This window comes from Mastomys coucha, unplaced genomic scaffold (genome assembly GCF_008632895.1).
Source record: "Mastomys coucha isolate ucsf_1 unplaced genomic scaffold, UCSF_Mcou_1 pScaffold5, whole genome shotgun sequence".
NCBI classification, from domain to species: domain Eukaryota; kingdom Metazoa; phylum Chordata; class Mammalia; order Rodentia; family Muridae; genus Mastomys; species Mastomys coucha.
The window spans coordinates 103,724,580-103,738,829 of NW_022196911.1; the positions used below are offsets into that span (position 1 = coordinate 103,724,580).

Here is a 14,250-nt window from a genome sequence, read left to right on the forward strand (position 1 = left end):
GGGAGGGCTCCACCCCTCTTCCTCCTGCTTCACACCCTGCTGACCTTGGTGTGGGGGTCACTTGCCTACATGACTTCAGTCTAACACTAGGACTGGGAGAAGAAGAAGGGCTAGCACTAGAACTTAGATGGGCTAGGACTCAGATTCATGCAATCCGCATTCCCCCGGGCCCAGAACACTTGGGCCCCGGGGGTTGCAGTACCAATCCAGAGGAGATAGCTGCTGCTTTAGACCCAGTATGTTTCAGATAGCCTCAGATGTAACTCAACTATTGAGCTGCCAGATTTACCGTCTCTCTTTTGCAATGACTGTAAAAGTCTGATGCCATTTCTAAGAAATACATTTAGATCTTATACTTCATGTGTCGTCTCTGCCGTCATTTCTTCGCCTACGCCTTGTCGACCTGACTAGAACCCCCGTTTCTCCCACGGGTTGAGGGAGGCCCAGATCGGCCGGCCCGCGGCACCACAGCTTTACATGGATTCTGGAGATGAACTCAGGTTATTAGACCTGTGCAGAGCACCTCCACCCGCTGTGCCGCCTCCTAGACCTTGTGTTCACAGTTGGACTCAGATCTGGAGCAAAGCGGGCGGGTACTCTTTCCTTTTGGAGTTCAGAGTCAGGAATGATGTCATGACCTTAACCTCTGATCTTCTAGCATGCAGCAGAAACACTCCTGGGATCAACACTTTAATGAAACACCAGAGACAGAGCCCTGGAGGCTTTGGAACATCAAGTCCTGGTTGGGAGAAGGAACGCAGGATGATCCAGAAGAATATTGACAATGGCAAGAATTTTGATGGAATGATAGTGTTAAAAATTCCTCATCATAGGACTGCAAGATACCTTTGCAGGCAGAGGAGCTTGCTTGCTTCCAATCCCAAGGGCTGAGTTCTATCCCTGGAGCACATACAGTGGAAGGAGAGAAACAGTTTTCATAAGTTCTTCTTAACCACACACACACACACAGAGAGAGAGACAGAGACAGAGAGAAACAGAGAGAGGAGAGGAGGAGAAACAAAATTAATAAACAAATGTCAGCTGGGCAGTGGTGGCACATGCCTTTAATCCCAGCACTTGGAAGGCAGAGGCAGGAGGATTTCTGAGTTCGAGGCCAGCTTGGTCTACAGAGTGAGTTGCAGGACAGCCAGGGCTACACAGAGAACCCTGTCTCTGGGGGGTGGGGAGGGGGAAAGCAAACCAACCAACCAAACAAATAAATGTCTTTAAAAGTAATTTACTTTTATTCCTGAATTTCTATGTTGGGTTCCTGGATCTTCCTTTATGTCTGATGAAATGATCACAAAACACTGTTCCTTACGTGTCTGGTGGGGTTAGGGTCTAGACTGATGTGTTAGAGTTCTCCAGGCAAGCCGAACCACTACGAGCTACGTACAAAAATGGCATTTGTTTTGTTGTTGTTGTTGTTTTTGTTTGTTTGGACAGGGTTTCTCTGTGTAGCCCTGGCTGTCCTGGAACTCACTCTGTAGACCAGGCTGGCCTTGAACTCAGAAATTTGCCTGCCTCTGCTTTCCAAGTGCTGGAATTAAAGGCGTGCGCCACCACCGCCTGGCCAAAAATGGCACTTGTTATGGAAACCAGAAGGGTGGTGATGTCACTCAGTTTGTTTCAAGGAATCAGGAAATCAACTCAAAATAGAACATAGCCCTAATTGTGAGACCTAAAATATCAAGGTCTTTCAATTTTTTTAAAATGATATTTATTTATTTGTTTTTTTTCAAGACAGGGTTTCTCAGTTGTGTAGTGGTGGTGCACACCTTTAAACTCAGCACTTGCAAGGCAGGGGCAGGTGAATTTCATGAGTTCTAGGCTAGCTTGGTCTACAAACTGAGTGCCAGGACAGCCTGGGCTACAAAGTGAGACCCTGTTTCTAAACAAACAAGTCAATCAATCAAAATAAATTAATTTTTTTTTTAAAAAAAGCACAATTGGTGTGCATGTAGAAAAGGTAGAACCTGAAATCACTGTTGGAATGTAAAGTTATGTAATCGCTGCCAAGGATAGTTGGGCAATTTCTCAAATTGTTAAACATGAATTGCCACATAATCCATCTTTTCCACGCCCAGAGAACTGAAATTGCATGTTCATAACAGTCTTGGGAAGACTTTTCTCACAACCACAGCCAGAGAGAAACAGCCAGCCATCAACTGTGAGTGGACAAACACTATGTGCCTCTTCTCTACAAGGGTGCACTGTTTGGTGAGGGGCGCTACAACATAGATGGACCATAGTGACTGTAGACTTGGATGGGGGTGCTTATCATGTGAGAACTCTGGGCTAGCCTTGCATCAGAACAGACCAAAACCTTCGGCTCAGAGAAAGGAGCTGCTCACAGAAGATGCAGGTTTTAGGAATGGGAGAAAGCAAGGGTGCAGGATAGACCACAATGGTGGCTTGCTGGCCCAGCCTTCCCAAGGTCTTGAGTTGATCCCAGCACACTGGAAGATTAGTGGTTGTTAGGTGCCACAGAAAGAATGGGAGTGATTTTAGACAGGCACTAGGTTTCTTTTGAATATTCTAGTATTCGGTATGCACTTTATTTTTATTACATTTGTGTCTGTGTGTGTATGTGCACACGTGTGTGTATATGTACATGTGTGTCTGTGTGTGTGTGTGTGTGTGTGAGAGAGAGAGAGAGAGAGAGAGAGAGAGACAGAGAGAGAGAGAGAGAGAGAGAGAGGAGGCACACATGTCCCACAGCACATGGGTGCTATATTGCAGATGAGGAGGTCAGAGGATTACTTGTGGGAGCCAGGAGTCAGTTCTCCCCTATCACATGGGCCACAGGAATTGAACTCAGGTAGTCAGGTTCAACATCCAGCATCCTTATCCACAGAGCTATCTCACTTCCCTACCCTGGCTTTTTGTTTTTTTTTAAATACAAGATCTTATTAATAGCTAAGTCAGGAGGGCTTGAAATTCCCTGTGATGCCGCAGGCTGGTATTGAACTCACGTTGTTAGGTTTGGTTGCAAGTGCCTTTACACATTAAGCCATCTCGCTGGCCTGAATTGAGTACTTTAAAGGGCTGAGCATGGATTCAGCACAAATGCTCCGTGTGTCTTCTTTGTTTTTGAAAAAGGAAGTCTGGTTAGCTAAGAAACATTTGTCTCTAAGATAAAGTAAGTGAGACTGTTTGCAACTTAAAGACTTCACTGGGGACATCAGATACTAATGAGCTCTGCAGGAGCATACAGAAAGATTTTAAGTTTAAGGCCTAAAAAGGTGGACTTGGAGTTGACCTGTAACTGTTTCTATAGCGAACAGGATACCCGCCAGTATTCTGATGGATGATGCATACAAACACACACACACACATTATACACACCTACGTACATAAGTATATATGAGGAGTTGGATTTTTACGGAGTCAGGGGTTGATTCTCATCCTCTGCCCTGTTGGAAACAGGGTCTCTCTTGCTGTTCACTGCTGTACACCAGGCTAACTGGCCCTCCCTCAGGTCCCATCCCTTAGCAGGGCACCTTGTGATTACAAGACATTGCATCAATGCCTCCAGCTTTCCATAGGCTCTGAGAATCCAAATCAGGCTGTCAGGCTTATGAGGCAAGCGCTTGATCTACTGAACCCTCTCCGCAGTCCCTGTTTAATAGTTTGTTTTTTCTTTCCTTGCTTGTTTTGGAGAGTCTCACTATGTAGCTCTGTCAGGTCTGGAACTCACAGAGATCCACCTGCCTCTGCATCTGATTGGTGAATGGTGGGATTAAAGCAGTGGTTCTCAACCTTTCTAATGCTGTTTCTTATGTTACGGTGACTCCCAACCATGACATTGTTTCATTACTACTTCATAACTGTAATGTTGCTACTGTTATGAACAGTAATGCAAATATCTAACATGCAGGACAGCCAATATGTGACCCTAAAGGGGTCATGACCCACAGGTTGAGAACCACTTGATTAAAGGGTTAAACCACTAAGCCTGGCCATGTTTATATGTCCTTAGTTTTCCCCCTTTAGGTTTATTTATTTCATTTTATGTGCATGAATATCCTTCCTGCATGTATGTAGGCATACCACGTGTGTGCCTGGTCTCTGTAGAGGTCAGAAAGGGCATTAGATTCCCTGGTACTGGCATTACAGGTGGTCGTGAGCTGCCACATAGGAGCTGGGAATCCAACTACCGGGTTCTCCGAAAGAGCAGCATGTCTTCTTAACTCCTTAGTCATCGTCCGTAGTAAGTTCCCGGACTAACCATTGAGACTCTCTCAAAGCCAACACAACACAAAACAAAAGCAACAACTGCATTCTTGTTCTCATAACATCTTTTTTTTTCTATTTTTGTTTTTGTTTTTTGAGACAGGGTTTCTCTGTGTAGCCCTGGCTGTCCTGGAACTCTCTCTGTAGACCAGGCTGGCCTCGAACTCAGAAATCCACCTGCCTTTGCCTCACAAGCACTGGGATTAAAGGTGTACACCACCACTGCCCAGCTTCTCATAACATGTTAAATTGGTTTCAGTCCTCTTTGGAAAAGAAAAGGTGTTATAATATCACAAACGTGTCATCATTAGGAAGGGAAGACATAGTGGCACACATCTTTAATCCCAGCACTCAGGAGGCAGAGGCAGGCAGGTACCTGAGTTTGAGGCCAGCCTGGTACACAGACAGAATTCCAGGACAGCCAAGGCTACACAGAGAAACCCTGTCTTGAAAAATAAAAACCACAGCAGAAAAAAATAAAGGTAAGTAGGATGGCTTGGGGGTAAAGATGCTTGCTGCTAAGCCTGATGACCCGAGTTCAATTCCTGCACCTGCATGGTGGAGGGAGAGAACTATCTCTTTCAAGTTGACCTCCATACACACACTGTGCCACAAGCATGCTCCACTCCCACCCCCAATAAATAAATAGAGAAAAAGAAACTATTAGTCAGTCATCACAGCAATTAATCCCCACAAAGATGATAAAAACCCGCAAAATTTAGTGTTCGAAAGACGAAGCATTAACACATTACTTCCAGTTCCAAAGTACTTCTCAGTAGGGTGTGTTTACATTTTTTAAAAATACTTTATTATACATAAGTATACTGTAGCTGTCTTCAGACACACCAGAAAAGGGTCTCATTAACGGGTGGTTGTGAGCCACCATGTGGTTGCTGGGACTTGAACTCAAGACCTTCGGAAGAGCACTCAGTGCTCTTACCCGCTGAGCCATCTCACCAGCCCTGTGTGTTTACATTTTTATTTCTCTTTTCATCATGCCGGGAATTGAACCCAGGGCCTCAGGCAGGCTGGACCAGCATCCTAACACCAACTTGCAGCCCTAACCATTTAATTTTACAGAGAGAAAAACAGCAGCTTTGCAGCAGGAGAATAAAAAGCAGGAGGACACCGTCGTGACCATGATCAAAGTTCCCACGGGACAAACTGACAGAGGCTGCCTTCTCCTAAGACGCCTGGAGATTGGCTTTGTGTTCCTTAGGGAGTACCCCTGTCCCCAACGCACAGACCCAGTCTAATCAGGACAGAAGTATCAGCTGTTCCTAGTAGGAACAAAAGACACTTCTCCAGAGTCTCAAGGCTGGGAACGGGAGGAAACGGAGCACTTCTAGATAGTGGAGGGGGGAAGAAACTAGGAGGAGGGCCTGAAGTCTAACTGAGTGAGAGCCCCCGCCTCCGTGCACAAGCCTGGGGTCTGATCCTCAGAAACACAAACAGGACTGCTGGACAGGCGACCAGTGCTAAGGCAGCAACTGACAAAGTCTGGAACCCACCTATGGGTGAGTGAACTGGAGTGAGCAGGACTCATTTCCTGATTTTAAGACTTCATTGTGATGAGGGGCTTTGGGGCCTGCGGTGCTAGAGGCAGGTGGATTTCCGAGAGTTCTAGGCCAACTTGGAATACATGGTGAATGCCAGTCTGGACAGGGATACATAGTTGAGACCCTGTCTTTAAAAAAACAAACAAACAAACAAATTGGAGTCGTTAGAATTTCCTACCTTAGCCAGGCATGGTGGCTCACCCATTACCCCAGCCACTCAGGAAGATGGGATTAATCGTAAGAGTAGCCTGTTCTACCCAGTGAGCTCCACACCAGCACAGGCTGCACAGAGGGACCCTGTGTTGAAAAACAAGCAAATAAAAAAAAAAAAAATCCAACTTTATTTCTGTTTTCCCTACCAAACCGTCCTGGGTCTTATGACTTTTGCATGGGTTAGGTAAGTTTTATGTATATTTGAAATTATTTTATAAATTCCATATCTTAGAATATATATCTGGCTGCAGAGATGTTTTGTCTCCCTCTTTAATTAGCTGCATGTATTTCAGAAATAATAATGTAATAGCTTGATCTTTCTTTTTTTCTTTCTTTCTTCCTTTCTTTCTCTTTCTTTTTCCTTTTCCTTCTTCCCTCCTTCCCTCTCTCCCTCCCTCCCTCCCTCTTTCCCTCTTTCTTCCTCCATTTCTTTCTTCCTTTCTTCCTTTCTTCCTTTCTTTCTTTCTTTCTTCCTTTCTTTCTTTCTTTTCTTTCTTTTTAATGGGGTAGGGGGCAAGCAGTTCCCTGCAACCTAGAGGTCAGGGAGCAACTTGAGGGAATTGGTTTTATTCTTCCCCCAGGAAGAGACCTTAAGTTGTCAGCTCTGGCCCTAGGTACCTTTACCATTGAGTCATCTCGATGATCCCACCTTACTGTTATTTTTATTTTGTTTGTATAAGTGTTTTGCTGCATGTATATTTGTGCACCATGTGTGTGCCTGGTGTTTGTGGAAACCAGAAAAGGGTGTCAGATCTTCTGGGACTGGAGTTGCAGGTGGTTGTGAGCTCCCATGTAGACACTGCAAATGGAACCTGAATCTTTTCGTTTTGTTTTTTTCCACACATGGTTTCTCCGTGTAGTCCTGGATATCCTGGAATTCTCTCTCTGTAGACCAGGCTGGCCTCAAACTTGCAGAGATCCATTGCTTTCTGCCTCCCAAGTGCTGGAATTAAAGACATGCGCTACCATTCCCTGGCTTCTGGGTCTAATTTTTGAGACTGTCTCTCACTGAACCTGGAGCTTGCTCTCTGGTTTGAGTGACTGGGTTCTGCTTGACTCTACCTCTGAACACTCCCAAGATTACAAGCATCAGCTTCCACTCCCAGCTTATCTCCTGGGTCTCCAGGCTTGCACATTGGGCTATCCCAGAGCCCTTTCATTGGGAACAATCTCAGTTGTGACCTAAATGATGGTATGGGGACCACGTGATGGCATAAAGGATGTTAGATCTGGGGCTGAAGAGCCTGGGAGGCAAGAGATGTGTTCATGGAGGAGGAGGAAATGGGACTCTGGAAAGTAGGAATGAAAGTTAAGAATCCGGGCTGGAGAGATTGCTCAGTGGGTAAGAGCACTGACTGCTCTTCCAAAGGTCCTGAGTTCAAATCCTGACAACCACATGGTGGCTTACAACCATTTCTAATGAGATCTGACGCCCTCTTCTGATGTGTCTGAAGACAGCTACAGTCTACTCATATACATAAAATAAATAAATAACTCTTTTAAAAAAAAAAAAAAAGAAAGAAAGTTAAGAATCCTGGGTAAACCAGGGGTGGTGGAACATACCTCTAACCCCAGTACTCAGGATCATGGGGGTAGGAGGTAGCCTGAGGCACCTAGTGAGAACAAAAACATTAATATTAATTAGTAATAATTAATAGTTCATATTCACCAATATATCCATTAACAAATGTCAATCAATTAACACTAATTTAATTTAATTTATCATTGTTAATAATGAAACAGTATGGGCTGGTGAGATGGCTCAGTGGGTAAGAGCACTGACTGCTCTTCTGAAAGTCCTGAGTTCAAATCCCAGCAACCACATGGTGGCTCACAATCACCCGTAACGAGGTCTGATGCACTCTTCTGGTGCGTCTGAAGTCAGCTACAGTGTACTTATGTATAATAATAAATAAATCTTTAAAAAAAAAATAATGAAACAGTATGTAAGAACAGGGTTGTTGTTTTTTTCCTCCAAGTTCTTCCTTCACTCTTGGTGAAGAGGATTAAGGGAAGTAAAGAAGTCAATAAGGGAGAGCAGTTTTATTCCTGTTGCTATGATAAAAATACTCCCAACAAAAACCAAGTTCTGGGAGAAAGAGTTTATTTTATTTAGCTTGAAATCCCAGCTCCATCACTGAAGGGGAGCCGAGGCGGGAGGAACTTCAGTGGCTGGCGACCGGACATCCACAGCCAGGAGCAGAGAGAAAATGAATGTGTGCATGCTTAGTGCTCAGCTAGCTTTCTCTACTCTATAACCAGGAGCCAAAACCAGGCACTGGTGCTGCCCAGTGTCAGGCTGGGCTTAGGAATGCCCCTAGACACGCCCACAGGCCAACCTCATCTTGACAGCTCCTCATGGAGGCTTCCTTTCTAGGATGTGTCAAGTCTAAGCATCCTAGGGGCCAAGTGTTTGTGTGTGTGTGTGGGGGGGGGGTGCAGAGCGGGGAGGGCAGACCAGAAATGCTCAGGGAAGCAGGAAGGCTTAAGGCTGCACTGGTTCGCTCTGTGCTGGTCCTGATTCCTGGGCCGGAGCGTCTTCTTCACCTCTAAGAGTTCTAGCCAGGGCAGCTCTATTTGATGTAAAAGAAAAGAGTCCCATACCATCCACTCCTCATTGTTGTTTGGAGTGTTAGAAACTCTTGAGAGTTCAAATAAAGCCTTCATATAACTCAATCAGGCTCGTGAACACACTTCAAGATCCAGGGGGAAAAAGGCTGGCCTGAAAAGAAAACCAATTGTGGGCACGGAGGAATGTTAATAACTGCTGATAAATCAGCTGGCGGTTCTGGTCTGTCGTCTGAGACACTAGAACTCACTATTATGTGACGGTCTATTGTTATGGTGCTGAGGAGGTCTGGCGACCGCTGTGCAAACTGATCACAAGGCTTTTGTGTCAGTAATTTTGTTTGCATTTGTTTTCTTTCTTTTCTTCTTCTTTTTCTTTTCTTTTCTTTTCTTTTCTTTTCTTTTCCTTTTTCTTCTTTTGGCTGGGAGATGACTCCTTGGGTAAAGCATTTGTGGTGTAAGTGTGAGGACCTGGGTTCAGATCTCCAGTGCCCACCTATAAAGTCAAACATGGCTGACATCTGAGATGCCACTGCTAAGGGAGGTTCCTGCAGCTTTCTGGTCAGCTACTGTAGCTGAATTAGTAAACTTGGGGTACAGAGATAAACCTTGTTGCCAAAAATAACTGGAGAGCAATAGAGGAATACCCGGGGTACCAGCCCTTGGCCTCCACAGGCCCTGACACACGTGCCCTACATGAGCACACCCACATGAACAGGTTCATACCCCACCCACTCCCACATGAACTGATTATTTTAGGTTTTTTAAATATCCTTATTTGCCAGCTTGATCTATATAGCTAGCTCCAGGACATCCAGGACTACAGAGAGAGAGTCCCTATCTCAAAAATAAATATAAATAAATACATAAATAAGAAAAAAAAAAAACCCTAAACCCTGCCTTGAAGGACTAGAGAGATGGCTCATTGGCTAAGAGCATTTCTTGCTTTTGAAGAGGACCTGGGTTCGGTTCCCAGCACCCACAAGATTCACAACTGCCCTTAACACCAATTCTCTGACCCTTTCTTCTGGCAGGTACCAGGCATGTATATAATATATGTATTATATTATATATATAATACACATACTCACAAAGTAACCCTAAACAACAAAAACAAAAATAACCAATCAACCAACCAACCATTCATCAAGTAAGCCCATCCCCCGCCCTTCTTGTCTTCCCTCCCTTCTCGTGAGAGATATTTCCTTTTGGTCAAGCAGAGGGCAAAGACATGTGTTTGGGTGAAACATGCGCTTGAAGGTTCTGAGAATGGTTCACGGAGGACTTTCTTCTTAGCTTTGGATGGTTCCTGAGATAGCCTGGCAGAGCTGGAGGCCCTCTCTTTGGACATAAACATTTCCACGGAAGGCTAGGGAGATTGCATCTTGCTTTGTTTACAGAAATCTGTCCCCACCCGACTCATGAGGACTCATTTCTATAGACTGCGCTAATTTCAAAATCCCAAACTGGTACGTTTTTGCAGATTTGGCAAAACAGTTTGCAAAATCAAAACCTGAATGCTCTTGAATAGTTACGTTTAAAAGAGAGGTTCCATGATCAAGTGCCTGTAGTGTGTGTGTGTGGGGAAGACTCCTGAGTACCCCAGATTGTCCTTTCCAAAGAGGATGGAGGGGAAACCCAGACATTAACCAAAGCAATGTGAAGGTCACAGTCAGGGCGTCCCTGTATCTAAACTGGCCTTGGGATCAAACCACACAGCCTATTAAAACACACTGAAGGCAACACAGCTCTGTTTCAAAACAGATGAGAGGGAGGCCTGACAAGTGGTTGGTTATAGATGTAGAACACCACACACACACACACACACACACACACACACACACACACTCACTCACACACACACCACACACCCACATACATACTACACTCACACACACACATACACACATACCACACACTCACACACACACCACACTCACACACACATATACACCACACACACACAAACTACACACACACCACACACTTACACACACACCACACACTTACACACACACCACACACTCACACACACACCACACACACACACCACACACTCACACATCCACACTACACACACACACCACACACTCACACACACACCACACCACACACTCATACACATATACCATACACTCACACACACACACTCACACACACACCACACCACACACTCACACTCATACACACACACCACACAGTCATACACACACACGCACACACTCACACACACACTACACACTCACACTTACACACACCACATCGCACACTCACACATACTCACACACGCACACTCACACACACACATGCACACACTTACACACACACACTCATATTCTATACTCTATCACTTTCTTTAGCTTGGATGAGACCTGTAACATCTGATACAGTAAGCCATGGATATTGACACATGCTTATAGTCACAGCACTCAGAAGGCTGAGGTAAGAGGATGGCTATCAATCAGATACCAGCCTAGGGACACATAGTGAATTTCAGGACATCCTGGGCTAGAGTGAGATCTTTTAAGAATAGGGGTGAGGGAGTGTAGAGATGGCTTACTGTATAGGAGCACTGGCTACTCTTACAGAGGACCTGGGTTCAGTTCCCAGCACAGTACCCACATGGTATCTTTTTTTGGGGGGTGGTGGTGCGAGACAGGGTTTCTCTGTATAGCCCTGGCTGTCCTGGAATTCACTCTGTAGACCAGGCTGGCCTCGAGCTCTCAAATCTGTCTGCCTCTGCCTTCCAAGTGCTGGGAGTAAAGGTGTGCGCCACCACCGCCCAGCCACATGGTATCTTATAACCATCTATAACTCCAATACCAGGGGATCTGATGGCTTTTCCTGGCCTTCTCTGACAATGAGGCATGTACCTGGCACTCACACATACATGCAGCTAAACATCCATACACATAAAAAAATAAACATAAATAAAGACAGGTGAGATAGTGAGATGGCTAACTGGGTAAGGGCACTTGTTGTCAAGTGTGACAACCTGAGTTTTATTCCTGGGTCCCATGAAAGAGAATCAACTCCCAAAGACTGACCTCCACACACATGCCATAGGACACATGTACACACACACACACACATGCCAGAGGACACATGTACACACACACATGCCATAGGACACATGTACACGCACACATGCCATAGGACACATGTACACACACACATGCCATAGGACACACGTACACACACATGCCATAGGACACATGTACACACACATGCCATAAGACACATGTACACACACATGCGATAGGACACATGTACACACACATACACACACACACACAATGTCTTTTGTATTCTTGAATTTTTTTGAAACAGGGTCTCACCATGTAACCCTGTTTGCTTTGAACTTGCTACCAGACTGGCCTGGAACTCACAAAGATCTGTTTGCATCTGCCTCAGGGAGAGAGGCTAGGATTAAAGGTATGTGCCACCACACCTGGCCAGTGTTTTTGTTGTCGTTTTTTAAAGACTTTGAATGCCACAACAATTGAGGGAAAGGCTGTTTTATTATTTCTGCCTCACAGGGAGGAAACTACAGCTGAAAAGCTGGGGACTGACCTTGGGGAGTGTCACTCAGATCTGCGGGGACAGCACAAAGCAGAGTCTATGCTTCTGTTTCTGATGCCAAGGTTTCAGGTCCGGCTCTGGAAACCTGCTCCAGACTTGTGCTGGGAGGTATGGATGGCGCCTTAGAGTCCGCTGTGTCCTATCTGACTGTTCTGCGGCCTCCATTTCCTTCCTGCGCTGCTGATTCAAGACCCCAGGAAGCCCGGCTTCCTGTCAGGGACAGCTAGAGGGCAGGCTGCAGAGATGCAGACTCAGCAGAAGCCTGCAGAGGGTCGGAGGCAGCTGTGTGCACATATGCACCACACACACACACAGTGCACACACACACACTGCAACAAACCCACACACTGAGCACATACACACACATACAATGAGAATGCTGAACATAGGCATGCAATGCTTGCTAAACAAGTACACAAGAAATACACACACACACACACACACACACACACACTCGCCTGAGTCAGAAAGAGAAGGTCATTGGTAATAGACACAAATGAGAACCTGAAAGGAAGAAACAGGAACCGTGGATAGGTTTAGGCGCAGCAGAAATTCTGTAAACTCTTGCTTCAAGATTTCTGTCTCAGTGGGCAAAGAGAAAATCCTTTTGTTTCTTAAACATATCTTCTGAGTTTAAAAATGTCTAAGTTGAGCTAAAATTCCAGCTTTTACTTTTTATTTATTTATTTATTTTTACTTTTTGTTTTTTGTTTTTTATTTTTGAGACGGGGTTTCTCTGTATAGCCCTGGCTATCCTGGAACCCACTCTGTAGACCAGGCTGGCCTTGAACTCCGAAATCCGCCTGCCTCTGCCTCCGAAGTGCTGGGGATTTAAGGCATGTGTCACCACCGCCCGGCTATTGTTGCAGGTTTTATTTGTTTGTTTGTTTTTGTTTGCTTTGAGCCCAGGCTGGTCTTGAACTCCGGATCCTCCTGCCTTCATCTTTGAAGTGCCAGAATGTGCCAGGCATGTGCTACCATGACTCGAAATTAGGAATCTCACTTAACTAACCAAGTAATCTCTTGCAATGCTAGGGGTTAAACTTGGCTATTTTTAGGCTGGGCATTGTGGCACCTGCCATTGATGAGAGAAGTAGAGGCAGGCCCGTTAGTGAGTTCAAGGCCAGCCTGGTCTACATAGTGAAGTCCAGGCTAGACAGTGTTACAAGACTCTTGTCTTGAAACAAAAACACTTAGCCATTGTCAATGTTGCCGCTCAGCAGTATTTAGGGCACATCCATAGTCAGCAGTGTCCAACCATCACCCTATCTAATTCTAAAACACTTTCATCACTGTAGGGAAAGCCCTGCTCACGGCCAGCAAGACCGCCTCCTCCCTGCCCCAGCCCCTGATACCACAATGACTTACTTATTTTGTTTATTTATTCATTAGTGATTTATTTATTTTATGTATATGAGTATAGACTGTAGCTGTACAGATAGTTGTGAGCCTTGGGAATTGACTTTTTATGACCTCTGCTGGCTCTGGCTGGCCTCATTTGCTCCAGTCAACTCTGACTGGTCAGGTCCAAAGAGTTATTTATTATTATAAATAAGTACACTGTAGCTGTCTTCAGTCACACCAGAAGGAGGGGTCAGATCCCATTACAGAGGGTTGTGAGCCACCATGTGGTTGCTGGGATTTGAACTCAGCATCTCTGGAAGAGCAGTCAGTGCTCTTAACTGCTGAGCCATCTCTCCAGCCCCTCCACAGTGACTTCTTAAGATGACAGCCCCTCCTGACTGCTCTGGTCACCTTACAAACCTACTGCTTCTTTCTCTTCAGCCAGACTGAGGTGCCCATCTGGTGAGAAGCAGGAGAGACCAAACCTTGCTCACAGTAGGTCTTTTACCTCATCTCTCAGATAATTTTCCCCAAGAATAATCTGCTAGGGGAGCAGTGCATCAGCCAGGAGCTTCCCTGAAGTGCCTTTCTGAATACACAAACATAACCTGTGTTGAAACATGAGCTTGGTAATGAGTATGTGTGTTCACAGATGGGGAAACATGTCACTCTGCCCACACTGAGTCCAGTGTTTTAACACTCTCTTTTATGTTTTCTTTCAGCATTTTTTTTTTTTTTTTTTTTTTTT

At 45.2% G+C, this 14,250-nt stretch overlaps 1 protein-coding gene across 2 annotated transcripts in view; it reads left to right on the top strand.

Annotated features, from left to right (window-relative positions):
- Positions 1 to 5,659: 5,659 nt before the first annotated feature.
- Helz (helicase with zinc finger) overlaps positions 5,660 to 14,250 on the top strand; it is a 169,527-nt gene continuing 160,936 nt past the window's right edge. The window contains exon 1 of one of the 2 annotated variants that reach the window (XM_031353638.1): positions 5,660 to 5,753. The gene's annotated coding sequence lies outside the window, so the exon portion shown is untranslated. The remainder of the gene's footprint in view (positions 5,754 to 14,250) is intronic. The other variant, XM_031353640.1, reaches the window with a different exon arrangement.